The sequence below is a fragment of the Macrobrachium nipponense genome, chromosome 15 (genome assembly GCF_015104395.2).
Source record: "Macrobrachium nipponense isolate FS-2020 chromosome 15, ASM1510439v2, whole genome shotgun sequence".
NCBI lineage: Eukaryota > Metazoa > Arthropoda > Malacostraca > Decapoda > Palaemonidae > Macrobrachium > Macrobrachium nipponense.
The window spans coordinates 88,653,405-88,674,474 of record NC_087208.1 but is presented as its reverse complement, the minus strand read 5'-3'; positions in this window follow the sequence as shown (position 1 = coordinate 88,674,474).

The following is a 21,070-nucleotide window of genomic DNA, read 5'->3' as shown; positions in this document are numbered from 1 at the left end:
CAATTTTTATTTGTCCTGCTGGTTCATGTTGTTCCTCTGGGTCATCTACTAGATCCTCGATGACATTGTCTTGATCACCAGAATCGCCCCTAGCTGGAGGCAGTACCACGACTTTCACTATGTCATTGGAAGACTCGGCCATATCTAGTGCACTAAATTAGGTATTGTAACCATCCAATGTTCCCTAAATGGAACATAAATTTTTTTTTCATATTATCATACACAAAATAACACAAAATTGCATATTGTGACAAGGCATGTTATTCTACACTATACGAAGTAGTTTTAGAAAATGGTAAAGAAATATTACATGTTCATCACAATAAATACAAGACATTTATTCAGGGATACGTAAAAATGGGATTTTTTAACATTTTTTAATCTTTGTGAAGGGAATTATTTCAAATTAGAGTTGTTAAGTACTTTCTGGAAAAAAAAACTTAATTGACCAATGCACCAGAAATGGAAAAATTTGATAATATATTTCTTATTGGAATATAATGGTCAGAAAATCATGTTCCATTTAAGGAACATTGGTAAGATAAAGGTTTTAAGCCAGTCTCAGGTTGGCACGGGCTCTTGCTTTTCAGCAGCCCGTAAATCTCTTGTCTCTTTCGCTCATGGGCGTCTTTCAACCCTTCAAATCTTTTATTGCTATTGTTAAAAAAAATTTTAAAAAATAAGCTAAAGCAATACTTGACGTTATTCAGCTTTCGAAATTCAGTAGTACCAAACTAACCTGAATCGGATGCAAATGCAAATGAAATGGCAACAATCGCCCCATAAAAGTCGCATGACAACGCGGTCATGAAAACAATATTATTATGGGGAAAAATAAACCTCTCTGAAACAGCGCCATATCTTTGATTAATCAATAGAAGGGGATTAGTGAACGATACGCTATGCCCTCCATGCAACAATTGATTACACCTTTTCCCTTTGTTTTTCTTTCATTCTTTTATCTATCAGTCATAGTCAAAGATTACCTCTTCCCCCTTTCAAAAATAATGAAAGAAAGAAAGGAATTAGAAAAGAAACCCTGGTCGAATTCAGGATTCTAATGTCAGCTTAACTGCGGATTCACGGGTCTTTGTGAATCAGTCTGATGGATTCGATGTTATTGGCTTTTCGTTGTAGAGCTACTGGGCGCTGGCAATCTTTGCTTGATGATGAAACAACATGATTGTGATTGCTCCTGCCAATCACATCATTGATTACGTTACAAAGCTCCTCTGTAATGATTTCGCCATGACGGGATTCGGTTTTGTATTTTGAAATATAACGTCGTGAAAAGATGTTTTGTTTCATGAGTTTTTGTTTTCCACAATTCACCTGTTTACTTCCTAATTTTGGTCTCATTGGCAGTTTAAAGATTCTTTTTCCTGGTTCCAATGTTGTTGTTTTTTTTTCGTATCTTCTATAAAGATAATGCAAGAGTATTTGAACTTTATTCGCTGTAATCTAATAATTATGTTGAAAATATCCTGTAAAAACAAAGAAATGAGGAAGTTTGGTAAGAAGACATTTCCCTTCACCCCAAAGAAAGCGTTCACGAAAGCCATCTTTAAAGAAATATCACAGAATGATAGTTTAAGTATACCCTAGTCTATGGAGGTTACTTTGGTGTCGTCCACAGATTTATGATTTCGTGTGGATATTACTGCAATCCGTCTTACATTAATTTCTCCACGTGGATCTGGTTATAGCCATAAGTGGAATGTCATTGATTACGATTACATTATTCTGAGAAGTAAATGTCAGCGAAATGTTTCTAGCACAGAATGTCTTTAACAGCAAAATTACTCTTATATTATACCCGAGGTTACTTGAATGTTTCTTTAATAAAGGTAATTGCAGCAAGTTGCAAAAATAAAATCAGTAAATTTTTGCACCATTTTGTACAACCATTCCAGCCCCTCTCTCAATTGTCATAGGCTCTGCCAAGCCAACCAATGGGAGAGTTCCAATGGTTGGTTTCTCAGCCTAATATTCATCAACCAACCAGCCATAAATGCTGGAAAGATTTGATTAGTCTAAAATGACTATTTCTCCTTAGGAAGTATTTCAGTTGCACGGGAAACATTATGTCCATATAACAAAAGAGTTAATGTATAGTTTACTTGCCTATCAGAGTGATTTAAGTTAGCATTTTGTAATTAAGATCACAATTCACTGAAACTTCCAACTGTTGAAATGTCTGTCAGCATAACATTTCGTCGTAGGACGGGAAACAAAATTGTTTCAAGGTCCGAATTCCTTCCGCCAGTTTCATTCTTTCTGCGGATATTGTCCGACTGACCCCTCAGAGGAAGTCTCCGTTTTGGCAGCGGTTCTTCCCTCTCGTTCTCTTAGTTTCTCCTCCCCTTCAGTTTTCTTTCCGTAACGTTGAACTTTGCTCGATATTGGAAATTTTCGGTGGCTACACAGGAATGGGAACCAAGGGGAAGGGATTTCAGGCAGGAATGAGAGACCTTTCACTAAAGCACCAGTGCTTGGCTTCTTTTGCAAGGAGCCGGGTGCCGAGGACGGCGTTTGAAGAGGCTCCTGTTTTTCTTGCGATACATTTCAGAGAAAGCTTTTCAGTAGGAGAAGCGAAATAAGTTAGTCGAATTGTTGTCGCTTCTTTTATCGTTGGTATTTTATCTTCACATATATCCTTGGACAATAACAACAGGTGAAGGTACAACAGCGGAAGTTTGCGTCCGCTTTGATGCTACAGCAACGAACAGCAGAGGAATGTTATCGATTTCTATCAAAGTTTTCTAGTGAATAACCTTAATTCGAGTGTCGTTTACTTGTTTACCTGTTCTCAGTGTGGTCTGCGATACGTTGGATCCAGTTCCCGCTGGCTCAGACACAGAATTTTGGAACACAGAGGTGTTTCCGTTAAAACTAGTTTTCCTCTTTCTAAATCACCTTTTTCTGCCATAAGGGAACACAGTTTAGCACAGGACCATCCTTTCACTCACCTGGATTTTAGAGCACTGCCTTTTTGCTCAAATATACTGGACCTTTTAATTTCAGAGTCGCTGTTTATTAAGGGGATGAAACCGGAATTAAACAACAACTCGTTCGGTATTCAACTATGAGCTATAATATAATTTCACAGTAGGTAAACAAAGTGGGTCGTTAACAATTTTACTTTTGATTGTGGTAGTTTGTTTACCTTTCATCTTATTTGTATGTTTTGCGTTTGCTTTAGTTTTTTTCGTAATTTTTTAGTGTTTACGTGCTGTTCGTTTTATTTTATGTTATTACTGAAGCTTTAAGTAAGACAATTCATTTTAATATAATTTTACTGATTTATCATCCTTGTTATTTTTTCAGCCTGAAGATGAGGTTTTAAACCTCGAAAGCTCGTAAAATAAAGAATATTCTTCCTGGTCTTGGCAATATTATTTATCATTAAGACCATATATATATATATATATATATATATATATATATATATATATATATATATATATATATATATATATATATATATATTGTCGAATTGTTGTCGCGTTCTTTTATCGTTGGTATTTTATCTTCACATATATCCTTGGACAATAACAACAGCGCAGATTTATATTAAAAAAAAAAAACTGTTTATTTTGTAATGTTTTTTTTTTCTTTTCTGCTGTTCTGTTTACTTTCAGCTAGTTTTACTTTTTTGTGCGTCCTAAATTTGTTGGTTCGATGGTTCGCCCCCAGGATCCGACGAATTTAATATCGACTCAAAAATTCCCCTTCGGTTAACATATATGAAAATATATTAATTCCGAGGTAGAGCGAATTAGATATTAAAGGACATTCGTAGCTCGATATATATATATATATATATATATATATATATATATATATATATATATATATATATATATATATATATATATATATATATATATATATATATATATATATATATATATATATATATATATATATATATATATATATATATATATATATATATATCGAGCTACGAATGTCCTTTAATATCTAATTCGCTCTACCTCGGAATTAATATATTTTCATATATGTTAACCGAAGGGGAATTTTTGAGTCGATAATAAATTCGTCGACTCATGGGCGCGAACCATCGAACCAACAAATTCAGGACGCACAAAAAGGTAAAACTAGCTGAAAGTAAACAGAACAACAGAAAAGAAAAAAAACCATTACAAAATAATAATTTTTTTTTAAATATAAATCTGCGCTTTTCAGATTGCAGGGTTATTCCTTATATTTGATAATTCAGGCCAGGACAATATACATACACATATATATAATTCAGGCCTGGACAATATACATACATATATATAAATGCAATATACACACGTATTTATACACATGTATAAGTACATATTTACAAATGTGTATGTGCATATGTATATATTTATAAGTAGACATGTACCTAAACACTTGAACATATGTATATGCACATATGTATGCGTGTGTGTGCGTAATGGAAGAGTGTAAGACCCAGAAAATGCCAGATAGATGACAGGAAGAGTCATTGGAAAGGAAGGCACTCAACATCTCGGGAGTGCAAGATAAAGGTGTATTGGGGTAGTGTGAGTCGATAGTTCAATAGAGTACTAAAGAGCCTTTAGTTTAGAATGTCTAGATATATGAAGCAGCTCATGTTGTTGAGGTTTTCCTGCCTAAACTTATGACTTGAATTACTGGTTAATTCCATGCCAATTTTTTTTTCAAATATATTTTTGTTATATAAATTCATAAGTTGAAAAACCTTTTATTTTTCCACACATTATCTTTTGGACATTTCAATATTTTTATCGGAAAAAAATTAGTGGAACTGATCAAAGTAATGGTTGTTATTTCAAAATATTAATCCACACCCAACCCCTTGCCAAATACTACTTCATGAACCTACAGGTAAAAATCAAACTACAGTCTCTGCAACCTCCTATCAAAACCTCAGTTCAGCAAGTATGCAAACAAGCAAGCAAGAAAGCACAACGCGAATGGCAGAATGTTTATAGTTACTGCATAAACTTCCCATTCTTGGACGCTCTAAAATATTTGTGTGAACAACTTCACACAAATATTTTAGAACCTCTGTCACTTGGGGAACTTTTATCCTGCACCACACAAGAAAGTTCAAGACTGTCAGTGTGGCGGGAGAGCACGAATCCGGGATCGATTTCGTATGGGTCACTAAAGGTTGGAAGACACTTTGGGGATTTAGTGGGAATCAACCAGAAAGACATCTGGAAGAATGGGCCTTCAGGGTGGAAAATGTACCTGACATTGTTATTGTTGGTTAGTGAGAGAAATAAGTTTCTTTATCCCTTCCATTACTAGAATCTTATAGTCAACTCCCACCTCTTCATTACCAGACCTCATCATCATCATTTTATTGTTATTATATTCTGATAAAAGTAGTTATATGGCTCAAGCTCAGTCAAATGATCAATAAAGCTAAGAACTGAACAGATAAGCAAGGAATAAATTTATAACACATGATTTATAAATATTGCTGTAAGTTATAATAATATTTGTTCAACGAGAATTTGAGATCAGGTTGAGCGCACAACGCAGGGATGCTGAGGTATTTGGAGAGACCCGCTCATCGGTACTAGGTGATCCCTCACTTTTGAACGGATTCTACGAGTTCATAACTGTTACCTGTTTGTTCCCTAGAATGGGTTAACTTTTTAGAGCATAGACGGAAGTTTCTTTTTTCTGTAAGAGAAAAATGTTAGCCTGAAAACTATATTTTAATAAACTTTTTGTATGGCAGGCTTTGGACCTTGGATTATCAATGAGGAATTTGCTCTAGCCTAGCAAGTCTGACTGATGTCTGGATGGAATGGAAGACTGTTGCCAAAATAATGAACACTTTGTCTGAACGCACCACGGTACTTATTTGATGGCAGTTACGTACAAGGTAAGCTCATTAGTCCTGTCCGATCCAAAACTTTATGTTAGAATAATACATAGACATGTTTTCCTTACAGTACATAAAAAACTTCATATATATATATATATATATATATATATATATATATATATATATATATATATATATATATATATATATATATATATATATATATAGTGACGAAGTGCCAAGTGTCTGGTTACTACACTTACCATTCATTAACTGATACCTCACAAAAGCCAGACACCTGAACCCTCATCACAGGTATTAAACGACTGAATACTCTAAAGGCAACAGTGATCCCTCAACAACTTACCAGTACTGCAGAAAATCAGACTAAGTTCATCAAAACAGGTGTGAGGTAATCTTGTAAGTAATTAAATTAATCAAAGGGCATCACTCCATCAACAACTTTAAAAGTCTAAGTATTTCCCTGATTTCAGAAGTGTAAGTACTTCCCTGGTTCTAAGTCACTTCAAGTAAATTGAAGGAAAACAGATTAATCACCACTCTATGTTTCTACCTAACATAATCATAATCAAATGCAAATATACTGGTGTAAGATAAAGAAAACACTTATAAAAATCTTAAATACAAAAATTTATTAATAAACTCAAAATTTATAAGTGAAATTCACAATACAAGGGAAAATTACTGTTACTTGAAAACAAAGTAGTTTAATTAATTCTTGAATCAAATTAAGTAAAATTAAACCAAAATTAATTTATCACAAAATTCAAGAAAGTTAATTCAATTGAAGTTCAAAAGTGTTTGGGAATAATTGAAAATTTGAAATTAATTCACAAGTGCTAAATAATAATAAAACTTGAAAATAATTCTAAGTAAATGTAAATTAGTTTACAAGTGTTAAATTTAATTAAATGTGCAACAACTAATTAATGAAAATAACTAAGCCAATTAAATTGTGAATGTAAATGAAAATACAGAAAAATGTGGACAGTATCAAAATAAAAAGGCACACTTCAACAAGAAAATGAACAAATGCACAAAAAATGAAACAAACACAAAACATTAAAATTTGCAATGTGTAAGTGTAAATCTTTTCACTCAAAACATTGAAACCATCAGTTTTTACCAAACCTTCGTAACCATCTGTTATTAGTTATTAGTTAACCACTGTTCCTATCTGTTATTAGTTGCAACTAATAAAAATATAACACAAAACACAAAAATTTGCATTGAGTAAGTGTAAATCTTTTCACTCAAAACATTGAAACCATCAGTTTTTACCAAACCTTCGTAACCATCTGTTATTAGTTATTAGTTAACCACTGTTCCTATCTGTTATTAGTTGCAAATAATAAAAAATATAACACACTTTACCTTTTTGGTATACCAATTTCCTTCTTTCTTGCTGCAAAACCAGGTGCCGTTACGAAACAATGTTTGTTCAGATTCCACAAAAAATCACTAAATAACACTAAATAAACTTTAAGAAATATCAAATCTGAAATTTACAAATTACGAGTGACCATTTAATGAGTATGCAATCGTTACGTTACTTTAAAAATCAAAAGTGCTATGCGATGGAGAGAAGAGAGAGAGAGAGAGAGAGAGAGAGAGAGAGAGAGAGAGAGATCTGAACGCCTCGAGTATCTAAGCCCGAATGAAATTCTCTTCCTTACGGAAGCTGGACAGGGAAGACACGAAACGTTTTTGGGCAATAATTCTTCAAGAAGCTTCGAAATCTTACACAGCTTTACATACAAAATGTGTAATCTGCATGTGGCTTTGATGAAAGACATACACGTAGGAGACAATTCTGTTAAAAAAAGACACATACTCGATTCGATCGAATGAAGCAGAAGCCCCTTATCACACATGATGACAGATTCCCAAAACACATTGAAGATTTGAGCTCGCTTATCAAACGTGTTGACAGATTAGGAAAAAAAACGGAGATCTCAGAGTTCCTCTAATCTCACAGTGCTGACATAATAGGGAAACAATCGTAGTTTCGAATGGACAAAGTAAATCTCTCTCTTTCTACATTCTACGTTATATATATTATTCTTTTACATTATGTTATGCAAAATCTAAACTCACATTTAAAACATCCTATCCCTAAGTACCTAGTAATCTGAAAAAATGTTGCAAAATTTCGTACACAATACTTTATACAGTCTAAGAGGTGATATATGCATTTTGAAAGTAACAATATAATATAATATATATATATATATATTATATATATATGTATGTATATAATATATATATATATAGATAGATATATATATATGATATATATATATATCTATAATATATATATTATATCTATATATATAAGCGAGTCTGTATTTTTGGTTCACGCAAACTTGAACAATGGTCTAAAGTATAATTCTATTTAAGACTGTTTTTGGCTCAAAACCGACATTTTATTTAAATGCTTCTGGTATTCAGGCAGGCGAAAGGGTGATTAGCTACTACGACCCATTCGACTTCTTTCCATGAAGAAGTCGAATAACAGAGGCAAACGGCATAAAAGAAGTGTGTTTCAAAAACAAAGCCCAACCCTAAAATGTAAACAGGCTTAGCCGCCATGTTGTTGTTTGCTTAAACAACTTAACACCATAATCCTACAAAGCTTCACATCAAGAGCTCACGATCAGTAAATAATTTAAATGTTTGCACTTTACTTCTTTTAAGATTATTCCATAAGTGAAGTCAACTGTAAATATTTTCACGTTACTTCTGTCTAATCTCAGTCATATGTATTATTTGCTGATAATATATTATTAAATAGATTATCATCCAAGGATAGCTTCACCGAAAGAGAATATTTACATATTGAAAAATTCATCCAAGTATTTTATTTACTTCACAGATAAGCTGCTTTAGTTGATTATATCACAGAAAACACATCTACTGAGACACTCGCTGGGAGGTTATGGAGGATCTTTTATATAACTCGTGAAAAGTCTGGAGTTGCAGACTGGATTGACGAAGCTAAGGTGAGCATTAGATCTAGCATTCTGTACATATTTTCAGTATACACAAAGAAAGAAAGTTGTTGGAAAGGGATGATTCTAAATAAAAAAAACCAATAACAGTGCTTTGTTGCTTTGTGGAAGAGCTGTTCTTTATACAAATCCTAAATATTTTCGATACTTTATGATTGTCTCTGACCATTTGAAATACTAAAAACAATGACAGAATGTGTTTCAAAGGTAGTGTGTACTTAGTTGTGGTAATTTGACCGGATTTTTAGATTAGTTTGGGATTGTTGTGTTAAAGATAAATATGTCGGGTTAAATAACATAATTACTTTTTACTGTCAGCATGAAATGAATGTAAGATATTTATTGCAGTTATCAGATTTGAAGATTGTCCCAGGGCAATGGACAAAGGCATATCTAATAATTCCTTACTTCTTGGTGCTTTGATACTCGCTTAATACAATGCCATTGTCAAACCATATGAACTGTAAGAAGACACAGAAGGAATAAACAAATAAGCATTCTGATTTGTTTATAAGACCATTTTTAGGTCACATTTGTCATACTTGGCCATGTGTCATCTGCAGCACGTACCCCTGCGAGACACAGGGGTCATCATCTGGGATTCGATGGTGCCCTTCAGTCTGAGGAATATCCAGGAATGCCAAGTCCTCCATGATGAAGGATATTCTGAGTATCATCTCTACCTGAATGATCTCCAGTCCTGGAATGACACCACGCACAGCGATGGCTCCACCATTCATGACGAGGATACTGTGGTTTTAAATTACTTAAGCAATCATCACTTTTTCTCTGTCTCCTGGAATATACGTAGATACCAAATTAGAAAGTACCCGTAAGACATACACCTTTGACTAAGTTATACAGAAGTGTCTATTTTTAGGGCATTCTCGTTACAGTAAAATTCCAAAGTATATTAAAAAACTTGGTTTTATTTTGTTGTTGTTTCTGACAGGAGCAGAAGGTTAAGGAATAATTCATTTTTTATTTGTATCATATCAAAGGGTCCACTATGAGAATTACACAGAGTCACATTCGATTAATCAACGTCCATATCATGATTAGTCAGACAATACCAGTGTAACAATAATGCAATAAATTCATGGCGTAACTGCACAATTCACCTTTGTGGCTGAATGATATAAAAATTTCTTCACTATCAATGCGCGTGGGTTCGAATGCCTCTAGGTACGAAAATAGTTCCTTCGTTTTCTCCCATTATCGATGCAAGACCATTGTGGTATGTGTCCAAAATGTCTGGGGAAATCGAGAAGTTATGAGGTCGCTGTGGCAATAACAAAAACAACAAGTTTTTCATGGGGAAAATATTATGGAATATGGCGAAACATGGGCGAGCGGTATCCCAAAATATGATGAAACCGAATATCCGAAGCTTATGTCACAAATAGTGTCAGAGTCTGAGAGATTGTGCCAAACCAAACAGAAGAAGAGAAAATAAGGCGAGGCATCAGTAACAATCAGCTGCTCCTGCTCTGCACATCGACCACTCACTCCCTCAGCTTATATTGCTTGCCAGAAGCGTAAATACTTTGCTGTGAATAGTTGGTCGGATGGCAGAGAGAGAGAGAGAGAGAGAGAGAGAGAGAGAGAGAGATGATATAGAACGGAAGGAAATCCGTCTTAATCTTACTAGCAATTAGTTTCCTGCACAAACGAAAATAACCTGATGAAAGGAGATAATTATCATGTTCGTAACTCTCGTAATGTTCATATTTTTATTCTACTTTTTTTTTTTGCTTCATTTTTACCTCATCTTTTTACTCCTTCTCTTTGCAATTTCAGATTATGTTTTTATTTATTTTGTAGAATTTAATTTCCAGAGGAAAAACGAAGCTCAGAAGAATGAGGGAAGATCGAAGCTTTCCCCGATGAATATCGGCTGACGACTTTGAAATATTCTAGAGACATTCTTCTGTCGGCTCCAAGGATTCCACACTTAATGAGTCGGTGATAAAAGAGAAATGATGAAAGAGAATTTCGCTCTTAGATAAACATTATTGAAAAATGCGTTTTAACATCAGGGCGCGATATCATTTCAAACGTACAAAATTCTTGTTTTATCAAATTTGTAATCTAAGATTAACGGAAGAATATATATAATTTTTAAAGGTGAAAGATTTACCATATGTCCTTGTAAAGAATCTATTTCACTTCGAAGTTGATTAAGTATTAGTATTGTGCGCGGAATATCGGTAACTTATCACGGAAAAAGGTCATTTTTATGTTCAGAGGTTAACTACTAGATTTTGTAATGAAAATTAAGATAGTTTCTGAAAACCATTTGGGTATTAACTGGCAACTCCCTATGAATATTTTCTTCTGTAATTATTTCCGATCCTGCAAATATTATCCAAAACTGTGATAGCGGAACAATGTGGAAATTGGGATACTTCTTTCCTTGTTTTATAACATTCGATCGAATTTTGATCAACAGTTCTATTTCATACACGGTTTTTTTTATGGTCGTCAATCAGCAGCAGGGGAAATGGATAGGCCATAGCACTTGCGCACAATGTCCCATGGAGTGAAGTTACATCACTTATAATTAATGCATAAGTCTGCTCTTCGCTTGCATAAGCCTTGGGTAATGAAGGCAATGGCTACTGATGACTCAGCAGATAGCCGTATGCGCTCCCCAGAACCACTCGCCGCTATAGCTCCCAGGAACAGGAAGACCAAGCGTCTTTGAAAATCGGCCAGACCTGAGAGAATGCCACCAGTCAGCAATGATTTCATTGAGCTATGAGCTGCCAGCGATCTTAACATGATTTGACTATGGGGGAGTGGAGGAGGGGTGGCTGTTATATCCCAGGAGTATTCTTGAAAATTTGAGTGGCTGGCGGACCTCTTATGGTCACCTCGGGTCTTTCAATAACTTGTTTGCTACATATCTGCGTGTACACCACAAACCACCACAGTTCCCATGGCTATTTTGAAAAATCGCTTCGAAAAACAAAGACTGAACTAGTTGTTATTAATACATGGATACCTTCCTGCCTACTAGATACTGGTTTTCTAATATATATTTAGTATAATTGAAATTCTCTATGTTTGGCCACCTGCGTGTTTTGTGACAGAATATGAATAGTCCCTCATTAGAATATTCTGACCTTAAGCAATATTCCTTACCAGGTTAGGATGTACCTTGGGGAAGCTACTTTTAAATAAATAAAAAACTGATTCATTATATAAAATTCACAAAGAATTTTTGCGGCATCGAGATTCCTCTTCACTGTGAAGTACATTTCATGAAAGGTATTTTTCCCCATAATACAATGGCTAAATAAAAAGTAAATTACAAAAGTGTTGAGTAATCATTCAATAATTACAAAAAATAATTGCCTTGACTCAATCGCTTTGAATGAAGTTAATTGGTTCCAATTATTAAGGCCATTTTGAGTGATACAAGAAAATAGAGGAAATAAAAACAAATTATAGACAGGGCTGAGTCCCGAGAGAAGAGATAAACATCCATTCTGGAAGGAGTTAAGGAAAAAGCCAGAGAAAACATAAAAATTGACTGTCAGAGTAAATTCCAGAGTAAATGTTTTATGATGAGTTTCTTAAGTGTTAACAGTGGCCACTATCGGAAAGATGTGAAAATGTTTCATTTTTCTCCCTCGATCGAAGAGGTCGCTTCAAAAGCCGCTAGGGGCCCCCTAAATCCGCCTTGTGAATAAGGAAGAAAGGTATTACTGCATCCAAGAAAGATAAACCTTTGAAAAACCTTTCAGTGGAAATAATAGCAATAGATTGTGTTGAAATCAATGTTTCTTTCCAAACGCTTGTAGTTTAGGTAAAGTTTCGAAAATATATCCATGCAAGATTTTCGCTATAAACGTAAGAACAAAAAACGTTAATTATTCACAATGACCTTAAACGAAAAGTTTTTGGTTTCGTCGCTCATTTTTTAGACGTTATGAACTTCTGCTTCTTGGTAAATCTTTAAATATTTTGGAACATTGCGTGAGGAGTTTATGTCCAGGTAAAAAAGAAAAGAAAATTTAATCTGTAAAAAAAGGGTTTTAAAAAGTTGCCTAAAACTCTCGGAACTAACTTCTGAATGGCTGTCCGCTTTCCTTTCGTCACCGACATACGATGAGGCTTCAAGTCCTTATTACCACCTGCGTATTGTAGTGGAAATAAGTGGAAAAAAGTCAGCCTGCCAGAATTAAAAAAATTATACCGAAATTAAATGCTCAGTTACCTTCTTTTTCTTATTTTACTTTATCTGGTCTAGGTTCGATCTCTAACGTCATTCACAAATATAAGCACGCACAGGAATGTAGGCTCGTCCATACAATCATACACACTAACAAGGTACCCACTATACAACTTCGGCTATTCGCATTTTGGTATTCATTTCTTTTATCTTGGAATCTACGCTATGAACTGAGTCTGTTTTTTTTTTCTTTTACTTGAAGTTAGAATTCACTTTCATTAAAGGTTTAAGTATCGTTGATTTGCTTTCCTTCTGGCCATCATTATTAGGTAATCACTGTGTCCACAATAACAATGATAATATCAGTAGACATATTAGTGAAAGTACAAGTAGCAATAATAGTAGGAGTCGTAAATTTATGCCACCCCCCCAAAAAAAAAAAATAAATAAAATTTCTCTCCACAAGTTAAAATGGCAAAGTGGAAATGAATTCAGTGTTCAATTTAGTAAATAAAAATCGGATTAGAGGTACTGTCGGCCAAAAAACTATTGGCAGAGTTTCATAATTTTTCGTTCACCTGCCTGACGCACGATTCATGCCTTATTTATCGATTTTTTTTTCCAAAAATGGAAGAAATCATATGTAATGACGTTAAAAACAGTCACTGATATTTTTAGAACATTATGTTATGTTATTGTGTAAAACTGTTTTCCATATAGCAAAATTGACGTGAACGAAACGAAGTGATAAAAAACGTCATATCACAACCATAGATATACATTACCAAATAGATAGGAGACGCCTATCACTAGTAGTATGGCATAAACATAGTCCTTAAATTATCATTTTAATATTAAATTCAATGTAGTTGAACTATTCCATTTGTTAAATTTTACAGAAAACATTGGAACCTCACAAAATGCTATCAAATTTTAAAACAAAAAGAAAAAAAATACGATATCCTAACAGTGTGAACCAGGCGACCTCACTCTATTAATTTTGATGTTATGTGCACGGGAATCTAATGTCAATGTGTCATTTATCGGTCTAAGAAACATCCCTCGATGAGCGAGAGAATTATTGCACTGCATTCGGTGCAAGTTCCTGTTGGAGAGATATCAAGAAAGCCGAATAAACCGGAGAGAACCATACATAGATGAATCAAATTGTTTAAAGAACGGCAAAATTTAGAACATGGGCCTAGAGGTGGAACACCTCGATGCCCCACAAGAGAGCAAGACAATACAGTAGTGTAAATGTTGCTGAGTAACATTCATTTGTGAACTTCGAATTCTAGTGCCTCGTCACGACATTGCTGAACCAGGAATCATAACTAGCTCTACGCTTATGACTGGTGTCTGATGAATACTTTAGATGGAGAGGAAGAGATTTTTAAATCTACACTTGAAATCTTTGATAGTTGTCTAATGAATAAGTCTAATGAATAAGCAAACTTATCTTTGATGGATGAGAGTTTCAGTTAGGCTTACTCTTTTTGTTTTGTTTTTTATCGGTGCCCAGTGAATACCACGGATAGGGAGGGAAACGGTTTCAATGATGCATGCATTTTTTTCTTCAAAACCTAAAGAATACATTTGATTGGGAGATACTTTATTAACATCGGCCTAATCCTTCCATCCCTCCTATACGCCACCTCCGCTCTCTTCTACATCTCAGGCGACTAGATCAGACTTCTCACTACGAACTCCATCTCGTGAAAGCATCACTAATGATAACGGTTATTCTAAAATTGCCAGCACCGACAACGTACGCCTTAAAATGCATGTTTATAAAATATTCTCTGTTCAAAGAAACTTTATCTTTCATTCCACAAAATATGTGCATACACTCGTGTTACACCCTGTAGCCGTCAAAGAGCAAACCCTTTATTAAAGCAGTAGGTTTTTCTTGAAAAAAAAAAAAAACATATGAAATAGACTTAAACGAGAACGTCACCTTTCATATTTCTTATCCTTTCAGCTACTTATAATATGCTTATGGTAGTAGGTCTAGGTATACATGTGAAATTAATTTGAATTAATTTCTATTTAGAAGAAATTAAGAAATTTAGAAGAAAGCTTTACGGAAAGTAAGCCTTTCTTAATGTATTCGTCAGTTTTGACTCCCACAGCTTTCCAACGTGTCCAAATGAAACAGGATGATATGCAAGTAATTCGATAAAAAATAAGACTGAATTATATTCGTTTGATTTTTTTTATGATTGCTTTTTGACCTTGAATAGCTAGGTCTGAGTTAATTATGTTAAGCAATTATGAAAAGGATAGAAGAAAGGCGAACATGGCTAATAAAACAAGAATAACGGGAATAGTCAAATAAAGCAGATTATATATATATATATATATATATATATATATATATTATATATATATATATATATATATATATATATATATATATATATATATTTATATATATTGTCGATTTAAATATTCATTAATATTACGTATCCGAGAGAGTATAGACCTAGGCTAATCATGTGGGAAAATCAGAAGTCCAATTTAGGCCCACTAAATGTGTCATGCAAATTATTTTATTGATCAAAGGACAAAATTAGTTTAATTAAACATCGCTTTCAAATAATGTTAACGCCTTGATGTATTATTTATCGGCTGTAGGAGACGAAATGACAACACCCCAGTGCAGTACGATACGTTGAGTCAAGACTCGAGCGGCAGCAAAGTCAACTTCAAAATCTTTGGTATGGTGTCACAAAGCTAGAGTTGAGAATAAAATTAGAAATCGTGGACCCATCGGTATATATTTTCCTTACTTTGCAAAATAATTATCTTTAATACGTTGGATAAGAATACTCTATTCTAATGTAATTTATTTCAAGTATAGCACCTTTGAAAGGAAATGTTATTTATTGTTAAGTAAATAATCTGGCATCTGCATATGGCAATATTTCCATAACGAACAATGAATTAAGAAACTACGACAATTCTTCGTTGGCCGTCTGTACATGCCTGGATATTTAAACTTCCGATGTCAAACATTAGACTGTATTGCCGATGCCAATACTAATCAGTTGAAAAATTTAGGTTCTGCTTTTTTACACATTTTTATAACTTAATTATTATAGATCATAGTTTCATCATCAGTAGTTTACACATTTTGTACTTTTGCAGGGGTAAATTCAAATAATGAATTTAGAAAGTACATATATATAATGTAAAACGTGAAAGAGGGTGATTCGTTGTCTCTGGATTTCAAGTTTATGACATAATACCTCATAGATACTTTAATTTACTATAAAATAGCAACTTTCAGAAAAGAGAGATTGATTTTATTTTAATCTTGATATCCATTGATAGGTTATTCCCCAGATGGATAACCTCACGTCAGAGAGAGAGAGAGAGATCATAAGTAATTTTTTAATTACCATGCAAATGGATATGGTTACGTCAGAGAGAGAGAGAGAGAGAGAGAGAGAGAGAGAGAGAGAGAGAGAGAGTTGCCAGCTGTACCGATATGCAAATGGCTCTGGCTTTATCAGGGATTACCCAACTGACTCAGTTGTATATACTGCTCTGTTCTGAGTTACAGAACCGGAAAGACAAACGGACACAAACTGAGGTATGCAGATAGCCTTTCAAGGCCAATTTGCATTTGCTTATTCTCCACAATATTACTATTATTCATCAGTTAAATGCCTGTTGCTATATCTTGAAGCTAAGCATCAGAGGATCCTTGAATTCTACCCACAATCAGAGATTCCTAAATTCTAACTTTTAAAGAACCCAATGTTGAAAAATAAAATTGAAGTGGTGGATATATCTACAGTGAAGGGCTGGTTCATCGCCAATTGCAATATATAGTAGTTCAAGAAGCTTCTAAAAATTGAAAACTTATCTTTACCAGCAAATATGTAAGACACGGAACCATGAGCAAAGATGTGTAAACCTTTCATTACAGCATTTTATTTATAAGAACTGTTGATCAAAATCCGAGGGATGGTTAAAAAAATCATAAAGGAAGAACTATCCTATTTTCCACACTCCCCAATACCATAGTCTTTGACTGACAATATTTTGAGAATTTGTGAATAAAATTGATGCGAATATTCATAGAAAGTTGTTAATAAATACCATACTTTTTTTTATAAACTATCACATTTTTTATAAAAAATCTAGTAGGTAACCTTTGAACGTAAGAATTCCTTTCCGTCAAAAGTTTCCGAAAATTTCGAGCACCTTGTTGATACTTGATCAACTCTGAAGCGAAATAAATCCTTAATTAGGACACAGGCTAAATATTTCCTTCCTAAAAAAAGTACGTGTTCGGTCCGTAATTTTAGAATAAAAGTTTTATAAAACAAAAATAAGCAACTTTTTAAATGATATCGGACTCTGATATTAAAACAGGTTTTACGATAATGTTTACGTAAGAGCGAAATTCTTTCATCGTGTCTCATTAAGAGCAGAACCCTTGAAGTCGATCTGGTATATTTTCAAAGTCGTCATCTTTGTCCCTCAGTCTTTTGACCTTTATTCTTCTTCTTGAAAAGTAATTCTACATCGTAAAAATACAACAAGAATGTCTAGAACAGCAAAAACGATGACTAACAAGACGAGGCAAAAAAAAAAATAATAATAAATAAATAAATAAAATAAAAACAGCAGAATCGAAATATGCAAATCACAAGAGGCCCTTGAATTGCATTCCAATGCCATCGCAAACCCACATAAGCAGATTTTCGTCAGAGATCATTCTCATTCCTTTGTGAATGGACCGGATTTTAGACGTAAACTGCTTAGCCATTGTACGCTATATCTGGAATCCTCCCCTCATTCTTTTTCCTTTCTTTTTAAGAGGTTAATATTTGATTTCTTCGTTCAATCGTCCCTTCTCATTTTGACATTTACAGAGTACTGCACCACTGAACGTACTTTTTTTTCCTTCAGTCTTTTAATTCACCGAGAGAGAGAGAGAGAGAGAGAGAGGAGAGAGAATACTTAATAACGACGGCTTAGTTAGTGTGAGAGAGAGAGAGAGAGAGAGAGAGAGAGAGAGAATCCTTAGAAACAACGACTGAGAGAGGAGAGAGAGAGAGAGAGAGAGAGAGAGAGAGAGAGAGAGAGCATACTTAAACCGAATTAAGAGAGAGAGTGAGAGAGAGAGAGAGCATACTTAAAACCGAATAAAGAGAGAGAGAGAGAGAGAGAGAGAGAGAGAGAGAGAGAGAGAGAGAGAGCATACTTAAAACCGAATTAAGAGAGAGAGAGAGAGAGAGAGAGGAGAGAGAGAGAGAGAGAGAGAGTATAATTAAAACATGAATTAAGTGAGAGAGAGAGAGAGAGAGAGAGAGAGAGAGAGAGAGAGAGATTACTTAAAAACAACGACTTAGAGAGAGAGAGAGAGAGAGAGAGATAGAGAGAGAGAGAGTATACTTGAAACCGAATTAAGAGAGAGAGAGAGAGAGAGAGAGAGAGAGAGAGAGAGAGAGAGAGAAGAGACATAATTAAAACCGAATTAAGAGAAGAGAGAGAGAGAGAGAGAGAGAGAGAGAGAGAGAGAGAGAGAGAGCATACATAAAACCGAGTTATGAGAGAGAGAGAGAGAGAGAGAGAGAGAGAGAGAGAGAGAGAGAGAGTATACTTGAAACCCGAATTAAGAGAGAGAGAGAGAGAGAGAGAGAGAGAGAGAGAGAGAGAGATTACTTAAAAACAACGACTTAGAGAGAGAGAGAGAGAGAGAGAGAGAGAGAGAGAGAGAGAGAGAGAGATTATACTTGAAACCGAATTAAGAGAGAGAGAGAGAGAGAGAGAGAGAGGAGAGAGAGAGAGCATAATTAAAACTGAATTAAGAGAGTGAGAGAGAGAGAGCATACTTAAAATCGAGTTATGAGAGAGAGAGAGAGAGAGAGAGAGAGAGAGAGAGAGTGTGTGTATACTTGAAACCGAATTAAGAGAGAGAGAGAGAGAGAGATAGACATTACTTAAAAACAACGACTTAGAGAGAGAGAGAGAGAGAGAAGAGAGAGAGACGTACTTAAAACCGAATTAAGAGAGGAGAGAGAGAGAGAGAGAGAGAGAGAGAGAGAGAGGAGCGATTCGTCAAGCACCTTCCAGAATATTCCAAAGCAGCCCTCTGCACCCCGGACGTCTTCTGGATGAACAACAGCCATCATCCACGGTCTATATACCTAGACCGTGCCATCATCCACCACTGAGTGAGCAGGCGAAGGAGGCAGAGGAGCCTCTCCTTGCACGATCGATTTCGCAAAGAAAATGCCAAAGGAAACACGATGTATTGCCTCTTTATCAGCGAATAATGGTGCATTTGTCAGAGAGACAGATGAATGAATCACACTGTAAGGCTGAGAGGTTTCTTCTCATTATGTGATGAGCACAATGCAGGATGCCATCAAATATCTTGACGTTTACTGGTTTTCGTCATCAGTGTTTTGGTTTTCCGTTGTTAAGATTGGCTCAACGGGCTGTTTACCCATTACACTGAAAGACAGCTTGGATCTCGTTATTAAATCTTCACTTTTCCTCACACAAACACAATTAATTTACCGGTATATTCAGGGAAACAAGGTGATTACTCGTCGTGTTAAGGGAAAAAAGGTATCATCATTACCTTCGTGTTCTTCATTTAATTTTATTTATACGATAACTGTTACTCTATCAACAAATACAGGTAACATTGTAGCTAAGATATTGTTACCTACTTCGATAGTTTACCCTTTGAAAAAGTTTGAAGATATTTTTTTTTTTATCGAAAAAGGGATCAGGAATAGATCTTGCTTACAGCATCTGTAACAATTCGTAGTTATAAAAAACGCACGTGTATATATATATATATATATATATATATATATATATATATATATATATATATATATATATATATATATGTGTGTGTGTGTGTGTGTGTGTATATATATATATATATATATATATATATATATATATATATATATATATATATATATATAAGAGATAGATAGATAGCCAAAGCAATCTAAGAGACAGCGCATGGATCTATAGTGCGTTTACTTTACTAAGATCGCTAGGGTGGGGCCAGGTAGAAAAGGCAGAGTTGTCATATCTACGGGTAAGTAAGTCTCATTAAATGCTTCCCGCAGATATCTTCCCTGTTAACCCTTTTTTTTTCAATTCCCAATTTTACTTAGCTATTCCTTCTTTCTCTTTCTATAATTATATATGCGCTGAGTGGCCTGTTGGCTCCGGTGTTTGGACTTGAAACATAAATCGATCTATTATGCCCTTGGAATAAACAACCACGCATACCTTCTCTGCATAACATTTTTATCAAAATCATCCAAGTCAGTCACAGGATTCACTTTCTCTTTTCTTTTTTGAAACGCTGGAGATTCCACTATATTCCCCGCCTCTCTTGCTTCTTAAGTCTATGAATAGTCATTTCTAACACTTTTGTTGCTTCAGATGTTCTCTGGATTGCCTTCGAAACATCGGTTACAGGACCTTCAAGATGTTTTTATAAAATGAAGTATTTAAGGAAATTATAGACAATTTCCTTGGCCTCAGGTGGTGGGTGAAAACGTTTACAGGAGTCATGTGGGCTGGGCTGTCCCAGGACCCTGGGCTGTCCATACTTTTCACAGTGGGTGATCGAATGCGAGTATCCTTTAATGATATTAACCATGACCTTTTAAATCCTCTTAAAAACCATAGGTCCCCTGAACTCATATGTGGCATCGTCGGGGAAAAATATGCCATATCTTCATTTTCATTAATGAAACTGAGGTTTTCACGAAGAATATACGAAATAAGATATATTCAAAATATCTGATGCAAACAAAGAATCACATTTTAAGAATTAAAAACTATTTCAATAGACTCCATGAAGCTAATATGATTACCATAACGTGAAAATTGGCATCGTATGATTTCTGTACAGGCCACACCACAGCGATCTTAGAAAAATAAACGCACTATAGTAACCTCATTTCAAAACGGAAGGTCAAAGCATGCTGGAGCTCATACCTGTAAAGAATTCACGGC